The sequence below is a fragment of the Anoplolepis gracilipes genome, chromosome 3, assembly GCF_047496725.1.
Source record: "Anoplolepis gracilipes chromosome 3, ASM4749672v1, whole genome shotgun sequence".
NCBI classification, from domain to species: domain Eukaryota; kingdom Metazoa; phylum Arthropoda; class Insecta; order Hymenoptera; family Formicidae; genus Anoplolepis; species Anoplolepis gracilipes.
The window spans coordinates 2,693,121-2,699,993 of record NC_132972.1 but is presented as its reverse complement, the minus strand read 5'-3'; the positions used below and the strand labels follow the sequence as shown (position 1 = coordinate 2,699,993).

Here is a 6,873-nt window from a genome sequence, read left to right as displayed (position 1 = left end):
TCCGGATTACTTCTCATGTGCATGCAGACGTTAGTCTTAAAAAATTTATTATTATTCATAAAAAATCAACCTAGTGATATTCTGTTGAAAAACAAAAATAATTGTAATTATTTAGTTCCATCATGACAGAAAATATTTAAAAGATTATTGTATATAAATATAGAATACACATGTTCTCTGTTTATATTTGATAATTTTTGAAATATTTTCTGTCACGATTTTAGACCAAGTATAATTACGATTACTTTTACAATTATATGCAATAATTATATTATTATAATTATATTTATATTATTATTATAATTGTATTATTTATTAAATTACATAATTCAGAGTTTTCTCTCTCTCTCTCTCTCTCTCTCTCTCTCTCTATATATATATATATATATATATATATATATATGTTTAATTGTTTTAATAATTGTTAAAGTGTAAATAAGTTCAATAATAATAAAATCATACACATAATTAATAGAAAATGATTACAATAATTACGAATATTTAAGTTATATTAAATGTCGTTATATTAAAATAAATAATTAATATTATAATCAAAATTAATATTAATCAAAATAAATATTTAATCTCAATATAATAATCACAAATCAATGCGATCCATATTCGTTTTCCAAACGAATGGAAAGTCTTATTTTCCAGAAACTTTCCGAACACCAACCTACCGTGCATTTAACTTTAGGGATATCTCCACAAATTCCGTCACGGCTGCCGCGTAGCGGTCTTAATTAATTCGATCCTGTAGCCTTCCGTAGCCCGATGCCATTTCCATCGTCGTCGAGAGCACGATCGTCCGGTGGTAGGTGGATTCTACGCGCCGCGGGCGACGAAAGGAAATTGGCTCGGCTCGGAGACGTCCTGCCTGGACGGAGTATCCTTAATACTGTAAAGTAAGTTTAATGGAGAATGCAGTCTCTCGCGTGTATCGACACCTACCAGGTGTTAGAGAATATCGCACATCGTTAAGCATTTAAATGGCGTAATAATAAATGTTCATGGATATATGTTAAATCACATATTTTAAATAATTTTAAACTGCATTTTTATTACATTTATATTTAGATACTTAAATATTAATAATAATAGAAAAATTAGGAAGAAAAAGAGAAGAATGTTTCCTTTTGTTTCTACAATTATTGTACTGTTTAAATAAATAAATATATATATATATATATATATATATATATATATATATATAATGCAAACTGCAATTAAGTAAGAATTAAAAATAATCAAAATGTGATAAATATTTATATTTCAATTAATTTATATTTTAATTTTCAATAAAAAAATAACAATAAAAAAGTGATAAATTAATTAATATTTCTCTTCATCTTTCAATATCTTTCACTTTGTCGTCAGTTGAAAGATATTTAAAATAAGATAAATATATAGAATAAACATGATTCATTAGACATATCTTTCTTTTTTAGTGAATTATTAATTGAAATAGAATTCGAATATCTCACAGGATTCTATATGATGTTATCGATGTTTGACAGATGATCTCGAACACGTGCGCGCATTTCTTTTTAAATTTAATATTAAAAACTCACGAGAGATTCATCTAGTATAGTTCTATCAAACATTTTTAAAAATAAACTTTTTTTATTCGAATCCACTTGACATCTGAACGCCATTCATATGTACGTATATGTACATATATTCTCATAAATATTTTTATAAATCTAAATTTTATAACTTATATACATATGTAATTTTGGAAAAAAAATTATGATTTTTTTTTCTATTTTAATCAGATACATAAAGTTCGAATTTCCGAGAGATCTCACCTCCTCTTGAGGGCAGAAAGATTCAGAATCTCCTCTCTCATCTTACTCGCGCCGATAAATCACCGCGGGCGACGTCGTAAGCGCGGCGCAGGATCAAAGTGCAATCTAATCCGCGTAATGGTCGGAGTATTAGTATGGCCCGTCGAGCCTTCACGGCACATTCGTAGACGTGGCGGTAATTAAGGAGCGCGATCGGCCGTGCTGTTTCTTATTACAAGTCGGGATCGGCATCCGTGGTGTGAATTCTTGCCTCGTTGATCTCACTCAGCCCGCTTGATCTCACGGGACGCTAATTATTCTCGGCCACGCGTTCACCTTTTTCACGCTCTCTTACAAGGAATTCGACCTTCCTGTTCTTTGTGTGTCAATTGGAGCCACTGTAATAATGGGGTACGCACCTAAAGAGAAGAAATATTCGTGTTGTGCCATGAAAAGCGAAGATGCGTTTTCTATGTAGTTTCAGTCCTGTATCACATCACAAAATCTTTCTAAATTAAATTAAATCTTATTTAATTATAAATAAGAAACAGAAAAATATATTACATATGCTAAATAAAAAATTAAATATATTTTGGTGCTACTATTATTATATTATATGTTTGTGAGTATAAAAAAGGATTAATCGTAATATAATCACACACACACATATATACAGGATGTCTTGTAATTGGTGAAAAATCTGCTAGTGGCAGATTCTTGAGATCATTTGGAATCGATTTTTCCTCAACGAAAATATCGAGGGACGTCATCATTTTTTGCAAGTTTCAAATTTTTGTCATTGTATATCTTTGTACTTAACTCTTAAATTAAAATTCTATTAGAGTGAACTCTATTTGAAATTAACTGAAGAATATAATTTTAGTAATTTTTTAACTCCAAAAAATTTAATTTGCCAAAAGCGCCTTTTTTCAATTGCTTATAACTCGGAAATTATTCATACCTCGACATTTTCGTCACCAAATAATCTCAAGAATCTGCCATTAGCAGGTTTTTCACCAATTACAGAACACCCTGTATATATAAATTGTTAAATCTCAGCTTTTTCCTGATTGTGAGTTAAAATCTTTCCGAGAGTTTATAATTTTTGAATGTGAAGTTATATATATTAAATTAATTCACGCGAAAAGTTTTAAATTCTCAAAAAAAATTTTTAAATCAAGAAGGGAAGAATTTAATTCCTTTCCCTTGTAAAGAAGAAATCTGGAAATTGGCCGCTATTAAATAGAATAAGACCCTCGTTTGTTCTTGATAGACGAAAATTGGAAACCACAAGATTTATTTCTAGGTCGTTAGATCATTATAAGTACGCATAGTAAGAGCAAAGGATAGTTAACTATTATAATAAGATGGTATTTTTTTATGATTTAATCATGCATAATCGTACCTATTAACTATTTCTTTAGAATCGTATATTAGCCAACAACTTGTTTTTCTTCATAATGTGTATAGGCACTTGTATGCCTACAGACCCTCGTTATACAGATTTATATTACGTCTTAAGTTTTTCTCAATTTTATCTGCAACCAATTTTAAAATCAAATTAAAATTTTTTTTTATCCGAAGAAATATTTATTATCATTGTTTTCTTAGTAATCTATCGTGATATAAATTTTATCTATAAACTATTATAAAAAAAATTAGTTAATAAAAATATAATTAGATACAATAAATTATGTCAAATAATATAAAATAAAAAACAAATTAAATAATACTTAATAAATTAAAATAAATTAACTATCAGATTAAATATCAGATATATTTATAAAAAATATATAAAATAAATTAAATAACAAAAACAATAATTCGGATATTGTTCTATAAGATAATGAGATTTTGTGATGACTTAAAAAAAACTGTTGCATATTTATTGTGCGAAATGTTATTTTCTTTGTTTATTTAGAAAAAAACCTATGAGGAAAACACATAATATATAAGATTGAGTTCTTAATATTTACTAGAATATGAACATAAAAAAAGTAATTTATAAGAGATTATACTGAAAGAGACGATTCCTAGTTTAAAAAAGAGAGAGAGAAATAAATTTTTAAAAATATTTTCTTAAATTATAATTTATCTTAAGTCAAAATAAGATATTCATCATCAGTTTCATAATTAAATAAGTAAAAATTAATATTTGGAAACACGGATATGAAATATTTTTATACAAACGCTCTTTCAAAAATACCCGTCATCCTACGATTGACGTTAATCGCCCGATCTCGCTACATGGTCAGTTAGTTGGGGATACCCTCTTCGACATAGAAATCCAGAACTACTCACATGACTACACCTGCCATAATCAAAGTTGGCCGTGTACTACTTACGAGGAAATGGATAGTTGCTCGCAACGCCCTATGGTTTGGCTCGTTAATAAACAGCAACGTCGAAACAATAATTATTATTGTTGCACAGGTGCATTCACTAAACAGGTAGCTCTCATCCACCTGGGATTTTTTTTTCGAATTCTCAAACTGTCTTAGGAGGGTTGGAAGGAAGGGTCTTCTTCGTCCTTCCTTGATAAGCAGACTCTCATTATCCGCTCGGGAGTTGCACAATTTTCAATTCCACAGTGTAATTAATTAAGCGAAAAAGAAAGAGAAAGAAAAAGAAAGAAAGGATGAGGCGAGTCAGGAAGAATGATGACGGCTCAGTTAATTACTCACCAAAGTACGAATCTGAACGATGCCTTATGTTTCGCTACGTTGTAATTATTGGACATGCGTCTTAGTTCGGAAAAATTATTTATCATGAAAAAATCATGGAAGATATGCTAAATCGATAATCGAAAATTTTAAGAATGTGAACTATCGTTTTGCGAATTACAAATTTAAATTTAACAAGTTTACAGAGAGACTGACAAAAAATATTTTCTCTTCTGAATCATTTAACCATCTATTTGTACCATGTATTCGCAACTAAAATAAGAATAAAATTGATCAGTTTGCATAACTTTCTTTAATTTCAATTTTAATATTGAATTATTATAATAAGTCATGAAAACTGTAGCAACCGGGATCACAAAATCGATAATTCCGTTAATCCCGATAGTTGTCGTTTCTAAATTACGTTATTTGATCGTATCGATTAAGTACCACCCTTTTTTGAGATTGTAACTTACAAACGATCAAAAAAACGAATCAATGTGCGATAAAAATGTCAGTAAAATAAACAAGTAAGTAAGTAAGTAAGTAGTGACCAGCCGAAAAGAAACTCTCGAAGCAGAAAAGAAGAGATGGAGAAGAGAAAAGAGAAAGAGAAAAATTGCGAAATATCACAAAAGACAAATTGGTTGGCTAGCGAGAAACAAAAAATTATACGCGTCCTTGCATAAAATCACGCAATAATGAGCTTTTAATAGCCGGTCAAATGCCTGACAAACCAGCAAAGATGCTACGGCATATGCTAATGATATAGCTCAATTAATGGCCGTAGTCAAGTCAATAAAAAAAAAGCGTAAGAAAAGAGAAAGAAAGAAAATATGCCATGATCAAGTTTCGAGCCGGATATGATTTAAAAACTCTCTGTGATTTTTTTTTCAGAACTGCCAGTCTTGCTAGGAATATACACTTTCTCATGTTTTTTCTCTTTCCATCTGGTTAATAATAAACCGAATTATTTCTCTATGTGTTTATCATCTATAACACTTGTTACAACTTTGAACATGAAAACTTTAGCCTCGAGATGTAAAATTCATTTTTTTCTTGCATGAATTAAATATAGAGTATCACTAGTCGTATATACATCTTTAAAAATTTCTCGTCAAGTTTGTGATTTCAATTTTTCTTTATAGTACAAGTTTTATTGTATGAAATTAATAAAATGTTATTAATATTAATACTATTAATATTTATTATTTAATCATATTATTAATATTAAATATTTTATTAGCTTCAAATAATTTTCAATATTTTAATATAGAGTCAAATTAAAATTCTAAATAAAAAAACCTGCTTTAAAATTAATAAAAAAATATTATTTTATCCAGACCTAAAGGTAAATGGATCGAAAGAAGGGCGGGGTTAACAATAAGTGAGAATTTTTTCAAAATAAAGGTACAGAGGGAAAGGTGATGGAATACGTCCACGCATGTATTTTGTAGTAAAAGAAAATGCATCGATCGTTTTCCATGCAATTTAGAAATCTACTTTCTTCTGCGTATAATCTTCGTTTCGAATGAAGTGTTGAAAATTCGTGTGAATTCATGTGAAAAATTATACATTTATAACACTGAAAGTACTAACATTTTTTAATATATGTCAAAGATTATTGAAGCTCATAATCGAATCATTTACACACATTATACATAAGATATGTTTTTTAAGTTTAAGAAGTATAAAATTTTGAAATGATATATCTCAGAAACCAGACGAATCCGCGATGTAATTCAAAGGATACGATATGGAACTTTACCTACTATAATATATGTAAAAATCAAAGTGATCGATGAAGTGTAATCTTTTTGAAAGGTTTATCAAAACTTTTTATCTGACACGTATATAAAATATTACGGTGTGACAGATACACAAAATAGAATAATCGAAATCGATTCCTGCGTGTAACTTAAAGTAGAAAAAAAATTCGGCTGATTACTATCGCGACGGCATATGACCCGTACATGTATATCACACGAATTTCACGTGTGAATCTCTCGCGGCGGCTTAGGAACATTAATAATGCAGAGTATTGCGGTGGCTTCTTGCGGGGAAGAAAAAGCGCCGTGGCGCTACATATATTATGCATTAGGCGAACGGAGGAACCCAGCACGAGAGCGAGCGGTGAGAGAGAAATTCGCCTTGTTTTCGGATGGAAACCGCCAACAGTTTCGTCAAATTCCGAGTTCGCTGGAACGCAAATCAGAACATTCTCTCATCTACGGAAAGAGGCGGGATAGTGTTTTTAATTTTTAGCAGGAAAACCTCCTAAATGTATAAAATAACGTAAAATATTGATATCAATATACGTACGAATTAGACGGACCGATGATAAACGATATTTCCAAAAAGTATCTTTTAAGGGGATCCAAAAGCTGTTCTATATTATCGACCAAAATTCAACCTACCATGAC

At 29.7% G+C, this 6,873-nt stretch overlaps 1 long non-coding RNA gene across 1 annotated transcript; it reads right to left on the bottom strand.

Annotated features, from left to right (window-relative positions):
• Positions 1-683: 683 nt before the first annotated feature.
• Positions 684-3,353, bottom strand: LOC140664127 (uncharacterized). Its single transcript, XR_012046401.1, has 3 exons — positions 3,193-3,353; positions 1,809-2,206; positions 684-898 (listed from the first exon to the last, which is right to left on the bottom strand). It is a non-coding gene; the product is annotated as an uncharacterized lncRNA (long non-coding RNA).
• Between the last annotated feature and the right edge of the window lie 3,520 nt (positions 3,354-6,873).